General features: G+C 47.2%; 1 long non-coding RNA gene across 1 annotated transcript; it reads right to left on the bottom strand.

The window, feature by feature from the left end:
• Positions 1-8,037: 8,037 nt before the first annotated feature.
• Positions 8,038-18,716, bottom strand: LOC140403470 (uncharacterized). The gene is made up of 3 exons (XR_011938332.1): positions 18,557-18,716; positions 12,301-12,363; positions 8,038-8,235 (listed from the first exon to the last, which is right to left on the bottom strand). It is a non-coding gene; the product is annotated as an uncharacterized lncRNA (long non-coding RNA).
• Between the last annotated feature and the right edge of the window lie 476 nt (positions 18,717-19,192).

Here is a 19,192-nt window from a genome sequence, read left to right as displayed (position 1 = left end):
TCTCATAGAAACTTATAACATTTTAACAGGATTAAACAGGGTAGATTCAGAAAGAATGTTCCCGATAGAACATAGAACATAGAAAAATACAGCACAGAACAGGCCCTTCGGCCCACGATGTTGTGCCGAACCTTTGTCCCAGATTAATCATAGATTATCATTGAATTTACAGTGCAGAAGGAGGCCATTCGGCCCATTGAGTCTGCACCGGCTCTTGGAAAGAGCACCCTACCCAAGGTCAACACCTCCACCCAACACTAAGGGCAATTTTAGACACTAAGGGCAATTTATCATGGCCAATCCACCTAACCTGCACGTCTTTGGACTGTGGGAGGAAACCGGAGCACCCGGAGGAAACCCACGCACACACGGGGAGGATGTGCAGACTCCACACAGACAGTGACCCAAGCCGGAATCGAACCTGGGACCCTGGAGCTGTGAAGCAATTGTGCTATCCACAATGCTACCGTGCTGCCCTTAAGAACAAATAAATCTACACTATATCATTTTACCGTAATCCATGTACCTATCCAATAGCTGCTTGAAGGTCCCTAATGTTTCCGACTCAACTACTTCCACAGGCAGTGCATTCCATGCCCCCACTACTCTCTGGGTAAAGAACCTGCCTCTGACATCCCCCCTATATCTTCCACCATTCACCTTAAATTTATGTCCCCTTGTAATGGTTTGTTCCACCTGGGGAAAAAGTCTCTGACTGTATACTCTATCTATTCCCCTGATCATCTTATAAACTTCTATCAAGTCGCCCCTCATCCTTCTCCGTTCTAATGAGAAAAACTCCGATGGTGGGGGAGCCTAGAACATGTTCAGAATGGAGTACAGTCACAAGTGGAGTACCACAAGGATCTGTTCTGGGGCCGTTGCTGTTTGTCATTTTTATCAATGACCTAGAGGAGGGGGCAGAAGGGTGGGTGAGTAAATTTGCAGACGATACTAAAGTCGGTGGTGTTGTCGACAGTGCGGAAGGATGTAGCAGGTTACAGAGGGACATAGATAAGCTGCAGAGCTGGGCTGAGAGTTGGCAAATGGAGTTTAATGTAGAGAAGTGTGAGGTGATTCACTTTGGAAGGAATAACAGGAATGCGGAATATTTGGCTAATGGTAAAGTTCTTGGAAGTGTGGATGAGCAGAGGGATCTAGGTGTCCATGTACATAGATCCCTGAAAGTTGCCACCCAGGTTGATAGGGTTGTGAAGAAGGCCTATGGAGTGTTGGCCTTTATTGGTAGAGGGATTGAGTTCCGGAGTCATGAGGTCATGTTGCAGCTGTACAAAACTCTGGTACGGCCGCATTTGGAGTATTGCGTACAGTTCTGGTCACCGCATTATAGGAAGGACGTGGAAGCTTTGGAGCGGGTGCAGAGGAGATTTACCAGGATGTTGCCTGGTATGGAGGGAAAATCTTATGAGGAAAGGCTGATGGACTTGAGGTTGTTTTCGTTAGAGAGAAGAAGGTTAAGAGGAGACTTAATAGAGGCATACAAAATGATCAGAGGGTTAGATAGGGTGGACAGTGAGAGCCTTCTCCCGCGGATGGAAATGGCTAGCACGAGGGGACATAGCCTTAAACTGAGGGGTAATAGGTATAGGACAGAGGTCAGAGGTAGGTTCTTTACGCAAAGAGTGGTGAGGCCGTGGAATGCCCTACCTGCAACAGTAGTGAACTCGCCAACATTGAGGGCATTTAAAAGTTTATTGGATAAGCATATGGATGATAATGGCATAGTGTAGGTTAGATGGCTTTTGTTTTTTGACTTCCCATGTCGGTGCAACATCGTGGGCCGAAGGGCCTGTACTGCACTGTATCGTTCTATGTTCTATGTTCTAAGGGGTCATAGTTTGAGGATAAGGGGTAAATCTTTTAGGACTGAGGTGAGGAGAAATTTCTTCACCCAGAGAGTGGTGAATCTGAGGAATTCGCTCCCACAGAAAGTAGTTGAGGCCAAATATGTGTGTAATTTCAAGAAAGAATTAGCTCTTGGGGCTAAATGGATCAGGGGATTGAACTTGATGATCAGCCATGATCATAGCGAATGGCGGGGCAGGCTCGAAGGGCCGAATGGCCTCCTCCTGCTTCTATTTTCTATGTATGTTTCTATGTAAACTGGAGAAATGTGCCGTGTGAGAAAATCCACGTAAGGATTAAGGTAGGTAAATTAAGTTCCAGATACAAGATAGAATAAGCTAAAAAGGGTGTGTATGGTCTATTCCTGTTTCTCATTTCAGATGAATGTCAAAACACAAGTGGCATTTACAGATTTCAAAACCAGAGAGGACAACACCTTCCGAGAACTGTCTTTGGGAATAAAAACCTTTATATTAATAAAAAGTCTTCTATATCACTTGTGCACCATTCAAGTATTTTCACATGGATCTGACCTGAATTCAGTAGAGATTGATTGAAATATATCAGATTTCTTTAAAAATGTTGCACAGAAAATACACATATATAATAATAATCATAACCTTTATTAGTATCACAGGTAGGCTTACATTAACCTGCAATGTATTTACTGTGAAAATCCCAATCAATCCCATATCAATCCAGCATCGTTGCATTTGGGCTTTGAGAAAGCGCTTGATGAAGTTCCACATGATAGACTTCTGCTCAATGTAAAATGCACAGGAACACAAGGTGGAATATCGAACTGGTTAAGAAGCAAGTAGTCATTAGGTACAAAGTCAACCTGACAAATGGTACGGTAAATGGAGAGTAGGTCTTACGAGGAAAGGTTGAGGGTGCTCGGCCTTTTCTCATTAGAGCGGAGAAGGATGAGGGGTGACTTGATAGAGGTTTATAAGATGATCAGGGGAATAGATAGAGTAGACAGTCAGAGACTTTTTCCCCGGGTGGAACAAACCATTACAAGGGGACATAAATTTAAGGTGAAAGGTGGAAGATATAGGAGGGATATCAGAGGTAGGTTCTTTACCCAGAGAGTAGTGGGGGCATGGAATGCACTGCCTGTGGAAGTAGTTGAGTCGGAAACATTAGGGACCTTCAAGCAGCTATTGGATAGGTACATGGATTACGGTTAAATGATATAGTGTAGATTTATTTGTTCTCAAGGGCAGCACGGTAGCATTGTGGATAGCACAATTGCTTCACAGCTCCAGGGTCCCAGGTTCGATTCCGGCTTGGGTCACTGTCTGTGCGGAGTCTGCACGTCCTCCCCGTGTCTGCGTGGGTTTCCTCCGGGTGCTCCGGTTTCCTCCCACAATCCAAAGATGTGCGGGTTAGGTGAATTGGCCAATGATAAATTGCCCTTAATGTCCAAATTGCCCTTGATGTTGGGTGGAGGTGTTGAGTTTGGGTGGGGTGCTCTTTCCGGGGGCCGGTGCAGACTCAGGGGGGCCGAATGGCCTCCTTCTGCACTGTAAATTCAATGATAATCTATGATTAATCTAGGACAAAGGTTCGGCACAACATCGTGGGCCGAAGGGCCTGTTCTGTGCTGTATTTTCTATGTTCTGTGTTCTATGTTCTATGTAAATGGGAGACCGACACCCTTCAGTTAGTCATTTGCTTTTAGTTTAAAAAAAAAATTTTGAGTACCCAATTCATTTTTTGAACTAAGGGGCAATTTAGCGTGGCCAATCCACCTACCCTGCACATCTTTGGGTTGTGGGGGTGAAACCCACGCAAATACAGGGAGAATGTGCAAACTCCACACGGACAGTGACTCAGAGTCGGGATCGAACCTGGGACCTCGGCGCCGTGAGGCAGCAGGGCTAACCCACTGCGCCCCCGTGCTGCCCACGGTTAGTCATTTGTTGCGCAAAGTGCAATTCTGTACTTGCAACCTGCTTTGACCGGCTTGACAAAGAAATTTAGGGGCTTCGCAACAGAAACTTCCCGACAGAGCATTAAAGATGAAACTGCTGCCTCTGCTTTTGTTGCTTTTTGTACTTCTGAGACTGTTAATGAGCTTTACTGCATGCAAGTCTGAACAGGACATACCTTAGGCAATGTTACTCTTTGTTGGATAGATGTTTCACCTGGGACAGCTGGGCTAGGAGAGCACAAATCTTCATATTACTGCCAGGAGCCTGCTCCTCCAGTTAGTTACTTAATTCTCCACCACTGTTCTTAATTGGACACAGCGGGAATGCAGAGCTTTGATCTGATCTGTTTGTTACGGGATTTCTTATTTCTGCCTATTGCCTGCTGCTCCCGCTGTGTGGCACGCATGTGAGTCCTATGTTGTCGCTTCACCAGGTTGCCACTTCAGTTTTAGGTGTGCGTGGTGCCACTCCTGCACTCCTCATTGAACCAGGGTGGATCGCCTGATTTGGTGATAATGGTAGAGTGAGGGATATAATGGATCGTGAGGTTACACATTGCGATTGTGTACAGTTCTGCCGCTGATGGTCCGCACCAAAGTTCCAGAGATGTAGAGGAAAGGATTGCAAAGATGATTCTGGATAGGAGCGAAAGCAACAGGGTAGTTGTTATGGGGGACTTTAACTTTCCAAATATTGACTGGAAACGCTATAGCTCGAGTACTTTAGATGGGTCAGTTTTTGTCCAATGTGTGCAGGAGGGTTTCCTGACACAGTATGTAGATAGGCCAACAAGAGGCGAGGCCACATTGGATTTGGTACTGGGTAATGAACCAGGCCAGGTGTTAGATTTGGAGGTAGGTGAGCACTTTGGTGATAGTGACCACAATTTGGTTACGTTTACTTTAGCGATGGAAAGGGATAGGTATATACCGCAGGGCAAGAGTTATATCTGGGGGAAAGGCAATTATGATTCGATTAGGCAAGACTTAGGATGCATAGGATGGGGAAGGAAACTGCAGGGGATGGGCACAATTGAAATGTGGAGCTTGTTCAAGGAACTGTGTGTCCTTGATAAGTATGTACCTGTCAGGCAGGGAGGAAGTGGTCGAGCGAGGGAACCGTGGTTTACTAAAGTAGTTGAATCACTTGTCAAGAAGAAGAAGGAGGCTTATGTAAAGATGAGACGTGAAGTTTCAGTTAGGGCGCTTGAGAGTTACAAGTTAGCCAGGAAGGACCTAAAGAGAGAGCTAAGAGCCAAGAGGGGACATGAGAAGTCCTTGGCAGGTAAGATCAAGGAAAACCCTAAAGCTTTCTATAGGTATGTCAGGAATAAAAGAATGACTAGGGTAAGAGTAGGGCCAGTCAAGGACAGTAGTGGGAAGTTGTGCGTGGAGTCCGAGGAGATAGGAGAGGTGCTAAATGAATATTTTTTGTCAGTATTCACACAGGAAAAAGACAATGTTGTCGAGGAGAATACTGAGATTCAGGCTACTAGACTAGAAGGGCTTGGGGTTCATAAGGAGGAGGTGTTAGCAATTCTGGAAAGTGTGAAAATAGATACGTCCCCTGGGCCAGATGGGATTTATCCCAGGATTCCCTGGGAAGCTAGGGAGGAGATTGCAGAGTCTTTGGCTTTGTTCTTTATGTCATCATTGTCTACAGGAATAGTGCCAGAAGACTGGAGGAGCGCAAATGTTGTCCCCTTGTTCAAGAAGGGGAATAGGGACAACCCCAGTAACTATAGACCAGTGAGCCTTACTTCTGTTGTGGGCAAAGTCTTGGAAAGGATTATAAGAGATAGGATTTATAATCATTTAGAAAGGAATAATTTGATTAGGGATAGTCAACACGGTTTTGTGAAGGGTAGGTTGTGCCTCACAAACCTTATTGAGTTCTTTGAGAAGGTGACGAAACAGGTGGGCGAGGGTAAAGCAGTTGATGTGGTGTTTATGGATTTCAGTAAAGTGTTTGATATGGTTCCCCACGGTAGGCTACTGCAGAAAATACGGAGGCATGGGATTCGGGGTGATTTAGCAGTTTGGATCAGAAATTGACTAGCTGGAAGAAGAGAAAGGGTGGTGGTTGATGGGAAATGTTCAGCCTGGAGTTCAGTTACTAGTGGTGTACCACAAGGATCTGTTTTGGGGCCACTGCTGTTTGGTATTTTTATAAATGACCGGGAGGAGGGCATAGAAGGATGGGTGAGTAAATTTGCAGATGACACTAAAGTCGGTGGAGTTGTGGACAGTGCGGAAGGATGTTGCAGGTTACAGAGGGACCTAGATAAGCTGCAGAGCTGGGCTGAGAAGTGGCAAATGGAGTTTAATGCAGAAAAGTGTGAGGTGATTCATTTTGGAAGGAGTAACAGGAATACAGAGTACTGGGCTAATAGTAAGATTCTTGGTAGTGTGGATAAGCAGAGAGATCTTGGTGTCCATGTACATAGATCCCTGAAAGTTGCCACCCAGGTTGATAGGGTTGTTAAGAAGGCATACGGTGTGTTAGCTTATATTGGTAGAGGGATTGAGTTTCGGAGCCATGAGGTCATGTTGCGACCGCATTTGGAGTATTGCGTGCAATTCTGTTCGCCGCATTATAGGAAGGATGTGGAAGCATTGGAAAGGGTGCAGAGGAGATTTACCAGAATGTTGCCTGGTATGGAGGGAAGATCTTATGAGGAAAGGCTGAGGGACTTGAGGCTGTTTACATTAGAGAGAAGAAGGTTAAGAGGTGACTTAATAGAGACATACAAGATGATCAGAGGATTAGATAGGGTGGACAGTGAGAGCCTTTTTCCTCGGATGGTGATGTCTAGCACGAGATGAGGTAGCTTTAAATTGAGGGGAGATAGATATAAGACAGATGTCAGAGGTGGACTCTTTACTCAGAGAGTAGTAAGGGCGTGGGATGCCCTGCCTGCAACAGTAGTGGACTCGCCAATGTCATGATATTCAAACACACACATCATGATGGACACACCAACAGGCAAATCAGAGCACACAACACCACAACCAATCACACACAAGAACACCAACCACATAAAAAGCACGAGCACGACACCTGGTGGTCAGTAGGTCTGGGGACAAAGACACGGAGAAGAGCTGTTACAAAATCACAAACAGGGAATCCCCACGTGCAGAGTATCAAGACAAAACTGTACATAGTAAGTTTAAATAAAATAGCGTTGTACCATATACAACCGTGTTGGCTCATCTGTGTGTCAGAACACCCAACACCACAGCCAACATTAAGAGCATTCAAATGGTCATTGGATAAACATATGGATGATAATGGAATAGTGTAGAAAGGCTTTAGAGTGGTTTCACAGGTTGGCGCAACATCGAGGGCCGAAGGGCCTGTACTGCACTGTAATGTTCTAGAACAGAGAAACACCAAGGGGCAAAAAACCTGAGCGGGATTTGTATATAGACCCCCAAACTCTAGTGGCGATATTGTGAATGGCATTAAACAGGGAATTAGAGATGCATGCGATAAAGGAACATCTGTAATTGTGAGTGACTTTAATCTGCATATAGATTGCGCTAATCAAATTAGTAACAATACTAATCGAGTCCCCAGGGTGACCCTCTACCCTCCACCCCCCAACATGCTATGGGAGGGTCTGCAGGCCCCCCCCTTCAATACCCGCGCAGGCATTCCCAGCCCCATCGCCACTGTGTAAAAATGCCAGCTTGGCAGTCCCCCGCCAGCTGGCAATGGCACCTGGGAACCTTGGCAGTGCCAGGCTGGCACCCACTGTGCCCAAAGGTCCTGCAACTGGGGGCCTCCGATCTCCTGGGAGACCCCCACAAAGCCACGTAACGACACATATATGCACACACACATACCCCTAAATGTGTAAACATATACATACATATATGCAAACACACATATAGACACACACGTATACACCAATACATGTGCAGACAAACATATGTGCAAACATACATACACACCTGCCAACATATACAGATTACTGGAGACATACACACACGTACATACATACACAGGCCATGTGCCGACCTACACACACACACATATGTGGTGGTGTCCACATATGTATGCGGAATCCACACACATATAAACCTACACACACACACACACACACACAATGGTGCGGTGTTGAAGGGAGGAATCACAAAGACGAGCAACGTCATTGAGAAAAATTGCTTTGAAATGCCGAGGGGGAAATTAAACATTTTCTAAACCCGAACAAAATGCAGACTGCCAATTATTTTATTGAAAGATTTTATTCAGTAAAATGGACACATGCCTTTCCAAATGTGAGAGATTGGTTCAACTGTGATAATTGACAACTGCACCGTGTTGATGATGACAGATCATTGGCCGAAACCAGGCAGTTTCTTGGAGGCTTGCTCAGCCACTTCGATCCCTTTCTTCTTCAGAAGGTCAGCACCAGTATCAACAGCTGGAGGAACAAAACCAGACTGATAAACGTGAAGCCTGCGATATGAACAAGCCTTCGTCACTTATCATTTTAGGGTGGGATTTTCCAGCCAGTCCTGTCTGCGGGATTTTCCAGTCGTGCCGAAGGTGACCGATCCCCCCCTTCCTTTCCCGTGGCGGGTTCCCAGTGGCGGGATGAGAGATCCATGCAAAACACCGGAGACTTTAAGCTGGATTCTCCGTCCCGCCGCGGCAGATTTCCGTTTCACTCCGCCGGTGGGATGTTCCCATTGTGGCCAACCCCCCCCCCCCCCCCCCACGCCGTCGGGAAATCCGCTGGTGTGAGTGCGCTGCCGGCAAAACAGAGGATTGCGCCGATGGAGAATCCAGCCAGGTAGTTTAGGAGGTGTGTGAAATATTACATTGAAAAGACAGGGGCCCTTCTGGTGTCAGGCATTGTCAATTGGCTTTTGGCCGTCTCCAAATGTCCCCTGCCACTCGTGACGGTGCCTACCTCTAGCGGGCCGGAAAATCCCACCGATACTGAGAGAGGAAATATTTGGGATTTTCACATCTTTGAAAGTCAATAAATTGCCCAGCCATCCAATAAACTCCAGGGGGCCAAGAGAAGCAAGGGAGCGAATATTGGAGGACTCCAAATATCACTTTCAACCCTCTCTGACTACAGGTCTGGTGCCAGAGGATTGGAGGAGAGTTAAAATTGTTTCTAAACTAAGGAAATGATAGGCCGAGTCATTACAGGCCTGTCAGCCTAACCTCAGTGGTAGGAAAATTATTGGAAAAATTCTGAGGGACAGTATGGATTGTATGGGGGCAGCACGGGAGCACAAGTGGCTAGCACTGTGGCTTCACAGCGCCAGGGTCCCAGGTTCGATTCCCCGCTGGGTCACTGTCTGTGTGGAGTCTGCACGTTCTCCCCGTGTCTGCGTGGGTTTCCTCCGGGTGCTCCGGTTTCCTCCCACAGTCTAAAGACGTGCAGGTTACGTGGATTGGTCATGATAAAATTGCCCTTAGTGTCCAAAAAGGTTGGGTGGCGTTACTGGATTACGGGGAAATGGTGGAGGTGTGGGCTTGGGTACGATTCTCTTTCCAAGGTCCAGTGCAGACTCGATGGGCCGAATGGCCTCCTTCTACACTGTAAATTCTATGATTCTGTGAAATCTTTTTTGTTCTTTGTCCAAATCGCTTCCTCGTGGTCACTTGCCTGAATCTTATAATATAAGAGCAGGGAGGTTATGCTCAGAGTGAATGAACGCTAGTTAGGTCATATCTAGAGTACTGCTCACTACATTACAGGGAGGTGTGATTGACCTAGAGAGAGGATCCAAAGCAAATTTACAAGGAATTTTGCAAGAATAAAAAAGTTTAGCTATGAGGGAAAAATAAATGGGTTGGAGTTGATTTTTTGGGGGGCAAAGAGGGAAGGCTGAAGGACATGTAATTGAGGTGTATAAAATTATGAAGGGTCTGGACAGAGTAAATATAAAGGATATATTTATTTATGGGGACTGAGGTCTTGATTTGAATTGGTAGGGGGAAGATGAGGATATATGTTACCCAGAGGGGGAAGGTGGTCGAGGAAGAAACTCTCGAGGCTGTTAGAAAAATATTCGCAATTGTGCTGAAACTGCCATAACATAGAACATACAACATAGAAAAATACAGCACAGAACAGGTCCTTCGGCCCACGATGTTGTGCCGAACCTTTGTCCTAGATTAATCATAGATTATCATAGAATTTACAGTGCAGAAGGAGGCCATTCGGCCCATTGAGTCTGCACCTGCTCTTGGAAAGAGCATCCTACCCAAGGTCAACACCTCCACCCAACACTAAGGGCAATTTTGGACACTAAGGGCAATTTATCATGGTCAATCCACCTAACCTGCACATCTTTGGACTGTGGGAGGAAACCGGAGCACCCGGAGGAAACCCACGCACACACGGGGAGGATGTGCAGACTCCGCACAGACAGTGACCCAAGCCGGAATCGAACCTGGGACCCTGGAGCTGTGAAGCAATTGTGCTATCCACAATGCTACTGTGCTGTCCTTAAGAACAAATTAATCTACACTATATCGTTCTACCGTAATCCATGTACCTATCCAATAGCTGCTTGAAGGTCCCTAATGTTTCCGACTCAACTACTTCCACAGGCAGTGCATTCCATGCCCCCACTACTCTCTGGGTAAAGAACCTACCTCTGATATCCCTCCTATATCTTCCACCATTCACCTTAAATTTATGTCCCCTTGCAATGGTTTGTTCCACCCGGGGAAAAAGTCTCTGACTGTCTACTCTATCTATTCCCCTGATCATCTTATAAACCTCTATCAAGTCGCCCCTCATCCTTCTCTGTTCCAATGAGAAAAGGCCTAGCACCCTCAACCTTTCCTCGTAAGACCTACTCTCCATTCCAGGTAACATCCTGGTAAATCTCCTTTGCACCTTTTCCAAAGCATCCACATCCTTCCTAAAATGAGGTGACCAGAACTGTACACAGTACTCCAAATGTGGCCTTACCAAAGTTTTGTACAGCTGCATCATCACCTCACAGCTCTTAAATTCAATCCCTCTGATAATGAACGCTAGCACACCATAGGCCTTCTTCACAGCTCTATCCACTTGAGTGGCAACCTTCAAAGATGTATGAACATAGACCCCAGGATCTCTCTGCTCCTCCACATCGCCAAGAACTCTACCGTTAACCCTGTATTCCACATTCATATTTGTCCTTCCAAAATGGACAACCTCACACTTTTCAGGGTTAAACTCCATCTGCCACTTCTCAGCCCAGCTCTGCATCCTATCTATGTCTCTTTGCAGCCGACAACAGTATCCACACTATCCACAACTCCACCAATCTTCGTATCGTCTGCAAATTTATTGACCCACCCTTCAACTCCCTCATCCAAGTCATTAAAGAAAATCACAAACAGCAGAGGACCCAGAACTGATCCCTGCGGTATGCCACTGGTAACTGGGATCCAGGCTGAATATTTGCCATCCACCACCACTCTCTGACTTCTATCGGTTAGCCAGTTCGTTATCCAACTGGCCAAATTTCCCACTATCCCATGCCTCCTTACTTTCTGCATAAGCCTACCTTATCAAATGCCTTACTAAAATCCATGTACACTACATCCACTGCTTTACCTTCATCCACATGCTTGATCACCTCCTCAAAGAATTCAATAAGACTTGTAAGGCAAGACCTACCCCTTACAAATCCGTGCTGACTATCCCTAATCCAGCAGTGTCTTTCCAGATGCTCAGAAATCCTATCCTTCAGTACCCTTTCCATTACTTTGCCTACCACCGAAGTAAGACTAACTGGCCTGTAATTCCCAGGGTTATCCCTAGTTCCTTTTCTGAACAGGGGCACGACATTCGCCACTCTCCAATCCCCTGGTACCACCCCTGTTGACAGTGAGGACGAAAAGATCATTGCCAACGGCTCTGCAATTTCATCTCTTGCTTCCCATAGAATCCTTGGATATTTCCCGTCAGGCCCGGGGGACTTGTCTATCCTCAAGTTTTTCAAAATGCTCAACACATCTTCCTTCCTAACAAGTATTTCCTCGAGCTTACCAATCTGTTTCACACTGTCCTCTCCAACAATATCGCCCCTCTCATTTGTAAATACAGAAGAAAAGTACTCGTTCAAGACCTCTCCTATCTCTTCAGACTCAATACACAATCTCCCGCTACTGTCCTTGATCGGACCTACCCTCGCTCTAGTCATTCTCATATTTCTCACATATGTGTAAAAGGCCGTGGAGTTTTCCTTGATCCTACCCGCCAAAGATTGTTCATGCCCTCTCTTAGCTCTCCTAATCCCTTTCTTACAAGGTTCGGATTAAGAGTTAGAACTTGATATCAGGCTGGATTGGTCCTTTACAGAAAGAACAGACGATGAATATGCTGTATGTCTTTTCCATGTTTCCATGTTTGGAAGATTTCTGGTCTAACAAAATTGAGAGTCGTGGAGGAGACCGGGTAAGAATAGAGGGATTTTTCCTTCATTTCTATTAATCCAAGTATCAAAGAGACACTGTTAATCTGTACCTTTCTCCACAGCCTTCTGTATTTGACCTGCACCCTGCTGCGTCGCGGATTGCGTGTCCTTTGCTGCGGACAGAATGATGGCGTCAGTAACTCAGGAAAAGGAGAGAAATTCTGACACAATATACACCACACCGAATTACTCCGATATACCCCACACCCTCCATTGAAATACTCCGATATACCCCACACCCTCCACTCTAACACTCCAATATACCCCACACACCACACCGAAATACTCCGATATACCCCACACCCTCCATTGAAATACTCCGATATACTCCACACCCTCCACTCTAACACTCCAATATACCCCACACACCACACCGAATTAATCCGATATACCCCACACCCTCCATTGAAATACTCCGATATACCCCACACCCTCCACTCTAACACTCCAATATACCCCACACACCACACCGAAATACTCCGATATACCCCACACCCTACATTGAAATACTCCGATATACTCCACACACCACACCGAAATACTCCGATATACCCCACACCCTCCACTCTAACACTCCGATATACCCCACACACCACACCGAAATACTCCGATATACCCCACACCCTCCATTGAAATACTCCGATATACTCCACACACCACACCGAAATACTCCGATATACCCCACACCCACCACTCGAACACTCCGATATACCCCACACCCTCCACACAAACACTCCAATATACCCCACACCATACCGAAATACTCCAATATACCCACACCCTCCACTCTAACACACCAATATACCCACACCCTCCACTCTAACACTCCAATATACCCACGCCGTCCACTCTAACACTCCGATATACCCCACACCCTCCACTCTAATACTCCGATATACCCACACCCTCCATTGAAATACTCCAATATACACCACACACCACACCGAAATACTCCGATATACCCCACACCCTCCATTGAATTACTCCAATATACTCCACACACCACACCGAAATACTCCGATATACCCCACACCCTCCATTGAAATACTCCAATATACTCCACACCCTCCACACTAACACTCCGATATACCCCACACCCTCCATTGAAATACTCCGATATATTCCACACACCACACCGAAATACTCCGATATACCCCACACCCTCCACTCTAACACTCCGATATACCCCACACCCTCCACTGAAATACTCCAATATACCCCACACCCTCCATTGAAATACTCCGATATACTCCACACACCACACCGAAATACTCCGATATACCCCACACCCTCCACTCTAACACTCCGAAATACCCCACACACTCCATTGAAATACTCCAATATACCCCACACCCTCCATTGAAATACTCCGATATACTCCACACACCACACAGAAATACTCCGATATACCCCACACCCTCCACTCTAACACCCGGTATACCCCACACACCACTTCAAAATACTCCGATATACCCCACACCCACCACTCTAACACTCCGATATACCCCACACCCTCCACACTAACACTCCAATATACCCCACACCACACCGAAATACTCCAATATACCCACACCCTCCACTCTAACACTCCAATATACCCACACCCTCCACTCTAACACTCCAATATACCCACACCCTCCACTCTAACACTCCGATATACCCCACACCCTCCACTCTAACACTCCAATATACCCACACCCTCCACTCTAACACTCTGATATACCCCACACCCTCCACTCTAACACTCCAATATACCCACACCCTCCATTCTAACACTCCAATATACCCCACACCCTCCATTCTAACACTCCAATATACCCACACCCTCCACTCTAACACTCCGATATACCCCACACCCTCCACTCGAACACTCCAATATACCCCACACCCTCCACTCTAACACTCCAATATACCCACACCCTCCACTCTAACACTCCAATATACCCACACCCTCCACTCTAACACTCCGATATACCCCACACCCTCCACTCTAACACTCCGATATACCCCACACACCACACCGAAATGCTCCGATATACCCCACACCCTCCACTCTAACACTCCGATATACCCCACACACCACACCGAAATACTCCGATATACCCCACACCCTCCACTCTAACACTCCGATATACCCCACACACCACACCGAAATACTCTGATAGACCCCACACCCACCACTCTAACACTCCGATATACCCCACACCCTCCACACTAACACTCCAATATACCCCACACCACACATGAAATACTCCAATATACCCACACCCTCCACTCTAACACTCCAATATACCCACACCCTCCACTCTAACGCTCCAATATACCCACACCCTCCACTCTAACACTCCAATATACCCCACACCCTCCACTCTAACACTCCAATATACCCACACCCTCCACTCGAACACTCCAATATACCCCACACCCTCCACTCTAACACTCCAATATAACCACCCCCTCCACTCTAACACTCCGACATACCCCACACCATCCACTCTAACACTCCGATATACCCCACACCCTCCACTCTAACACTCCGATATACCCCACACCCTCCACTCCAACACTCCAATATACCCACACCCTCCACTCTAACACTCCAATATACCCACACCCTCCACTCTAACACTCCAATACACCTCACACCCTCCACTCTAACACTCCGATATACCCCACACCCTCCACTCTAACACTCCAATATACCCCACATCCTCCACTCTAACACTCCAATATAACCACCCCCTCCACTCTAACACTCCAATATACCCCACACCCTCCACTCTAACACTCCAATATACCCCACACCCTCCACTCTAACACTCCAATATACCCCACACCCTCCATTCTAACACTCCAATATACCCCACACCCTCCACTCTAACACTCCGATATAACCACCCCCTCCACTCTAACGCTCCAATATACCCCACACCCTCCACTCTAACACTCCAATATACCCCACACTCTCCACTCTAACACTCCAGTATACCCCACACCCTCCACTCTAACACTCGAATATACCCCACACCCTCCACTCTAACACTCCAATATACCCGACACCGTCCACTTTAACACTGCAATATACCCCACACCCTACACCGAAACACTCCAATATACCCCACAACCTCCACTCTAACACTCCAATATACCCACACCCTTCACTCCAACACTCCAATATACCCCACACCCTCCACTCTAACACTCCAATATACCCCACACCCTCCACTCTAACACTCCAATATACCCACACCCTTCACTCCAACACTCCAATATACCCCACACCCTCCACTCTAACACTCCAATATACCCCACACCTTACACCGAAACACTCCAATATACCCCACACTCTCCACTCTAACACTCCAATATACCCCACACCCTCCACTCTAACACTCCAATATACCCACACCCTCCACTCTAACACTCCAATATACCCCACACCCTCCATCTAACACTCCAATCTCCCCACACCCTCCACTCCAACACTTCAATATACCCCACACCCTCCACTCTAACACTCCAATATACCCCACACCCGCCATCTAACACTCCAATATACCCACACCCTCCACTCTAACACTCCAATATACCCCACACCCTCCACTCTAACACTCCAATATACCCCACACCGTCCACTCTAACACTCCAATATACCCCACACCTTCCATTCTAATACTGCAATATACCCACACCCTCCACTCTAACACTCCAACATACCCACACCCTTCACTCTAATGCTCCAATATACCCACACCCTCCACTCTAATGCTGCAATATACCCCACACCGTCCACTCTAACACTCCAACATACCCACACCCTTCACTCTAATGCTCCAATATACCCCACACCGTCCACTCTAACACTCCAATATACCCCACTCCCTCCACTCTAACACTCCAATATACCAACACCCTCCACTCGAACACTCCAATACACCCCATACCCTCCACTCTGACACTCCAGTGTACCCCACACCCTCCACTCCAACACTCCGATATACCCCACACCCTACACTCTAACACTCCAATATACCCACACCCTCCACTCCAACACTCCAATATACCCACAGCCTCCACTCTAACACTCCAATATACCCACACCCTCTACTCTATCATTCCAGTATCCCCCACACCCTCCACTCTAACACTCCAATATACCCCACACACTCCACTCTAACACTCCAATATACCCCACACTCTCCACTCTAACACTCCAATATACCCCACACTCTCCACTCTAACACTCCAATATACCCACACCCTCCACTCTAACACTCCAATATACCCACACCCTCCACTCTAACACTCCAATATACCCCACACCCTCCACTCTAACACTCCAATATACCCCACACTCTCTACTCTAACACTCCAATATACCCACACCCTCCACTCTAACACTCAAATATACCCACACCCTCCACTCTAACACTCCAATATACCCACACCCTCCACTCTAACACTCCAATATACCCCACACCCTTCACTCTAACACTCCAATATACCCCACACCCATAACTCTAACACTCCAATATACCCCACACCCTCCACTCTGACACTCCAATATAACCCACGCCCTCCACTCTAACACTCCAATATACCCACACCCTCCACTCTAACACTCCAATTTACCCACACCCTCCACTCTAACACTCCAATATACCTACACCCTTCACTCCAACACTCCAATATACCCCACACCCTCCACTCCAACACTCCAATATACCCACACCCTCCACTCTAACGCTCCAATATATCCCACACCCTCCACTCTAACACTCCAATATACCCCACACTCTCCACTCCAACACTTCAATATACCCCACACCCTCCATTCTAACAGTCCAATATACCCACACCCTCCACTCTAACACTCCAATATACCCACACCCTCCACTCTAACATACCCCCACCCTCCACTCTAACACTCCAATATACCCCACACCCTTCACTCTAACACTCCAATATACCCCACACCCTCCACTCTAACACTCCAATATACCCACACCCTCCACTCTAACGCTCCAATATATCCCACACCCTCCACTCTAACACTCCAATATACCCACACCCACCACTCTAACACTCCAATATACCCCACACCCTCCATTCTAACAGTCCAATATACCCACACCCTCCACTCTAACACTCCAATATACCCACACCCTCCACTCTAACATACCCCCACCCTCCACTCTAACACTCCAATATACCCCACATCCTCCACTCTGACACTCCGATATACCCCACACCCTCCACTCTAACACTCCAATATACCCACACCCTCCACTCTAACACTCCAATTTACCCACACCCTCCACTCTAACACCCCAATATACCCACACCCTTCACTCCAACACTCCAATATACCCCTCACCCTCCACTCCAACACTCCAATATACCCACACCCTCCACTCTAACACTCCAACATACCCCACACCCTCCATTCTAACACTCCAATATACCCACACCCTCCACTCCAACACTCCAATGTACCCCACACCCTCCACCCTAACACTCCAATATACCCCATATCCTCCACTCCAACACTCCAATATACCCCACACCCTCCACTCCAACACTCCAATGTACCCCACACCCTCCACTCTAACACTCCAATGTACCCCACACTCTCCACTATAACACTCCAATGTACCCCACACCATCCACTCCAACACTCCAATATACCCCACCTTTTCATGAAACACTCCAACATGCCCCTCCCCAAAACACTACAGTATACCCCATATCCCCCACCGAAACATTCTAAACTCTCCACCAAAATACTCAAATATCCCCCACACACCCCATCAAACTTTTACTTCGAAACAGCCTGAAGTGTGGCACGGTGGCGCAGTGGTTTGCACTGCTGCCTCACGGCACCGAGGACCTGGGTTCAATCCCAGCCCCGGGTCACTGTCCGTGTGGAGTTTGTTTTTCAAAAAAAATAATTTAGAGTACCCAGTCCATTTTTTTCAATTAAGGGGCAATTTAGCACGGCCAATCCACCTAGCCCGCACATCTTTGGGATGAAGGGGCGAAACCCACGCAAACACGGGGAGAGCGTGCAAACTCCACACGGACAGTGACCCAGAGCCCGGATCGAAACTGGGACCTCGGCGCCACGAGGCAGCAGTGCTAACCACTTCGGCACCGTGCTGCTCTGTCCGCGGACTTTTGCACATTTTCCCCGTGTCTGCGTGGGTCTCACCCCCACAACCCAAAGATGTGCAGGGTAGGTGGGTTGGCCGCGCTAAATTGCCCCTTAGTTAGAAATTCTTTTAGAAAAATAAACAGCCTGAATACCTTTGTTTGACGCCTCCTTCCCTGCATCGGCCACCACCGAGTTCAACTGACCGGCAAACCCAGACATTTCTGTAGCTCACAAACTGAGATGCTAGTAGTAAGAGTGGAGGCCGCTGAGAGCAGGTTTGATTGTGAAAGGGTTGCGAGCTGAACATTTATGAGCAAGGGGAGGCTCCGCCCTTTCAGGGAGCTCTTTGCTGCAGGAGCTGCCAACTCTGATTGGACATGCCTCTGCTCATCGCCTCGGAGCAAAATATTCAGCGGCAAAAACTGTCTGCACCAGAAGGTGTGCAGAAAATGAGAGAATTTACCTGCGTCAAGCCCCAGAGGCGAGGGAGGGGCAAAAACAGAGGGTGCTAATTTTAGTTTGGAAGGGAATAGAGATGGGAAACGACTCTTGGGAAAATGTTCGAGGAAAGAAGCAGGGCATCTTTTAAAAATATATATTTTTATTAAGGCATTTATATTATAACTTTAACAACAAGGCGGGGGCAGCACGGTAGCACAGTGGTTAGCACTATGGCTTCACAGCGCCAGGGTCACAGGTTCGATTCCCGGCTTGGGTCACTGTCTGTGCGGAGTCTGCACCTTCTCCCCGTGTGTGCGTGGGTTTCCCCCGGGTGCTCCGGTTTCCTC

Source organism: Scyliorhinus torazame, chromosome 28 (genome assembly GCF_047496885.1).
Source record: "Scyliorhinus torazame isolate Kashiwa2021f chromosome 28, sScyTor2.1, whole genome shotgun sequence".
NCBI lineage: Eukaryota > Metazoa > Chordata > Chondrichthyes > Carcharhiniformes > Scyliorhinidae > Scyliorhinus > Scyliorhinus torazame.
This window is presented reverse-complemented; position numbering and strand designations above follow the sequence as displayed.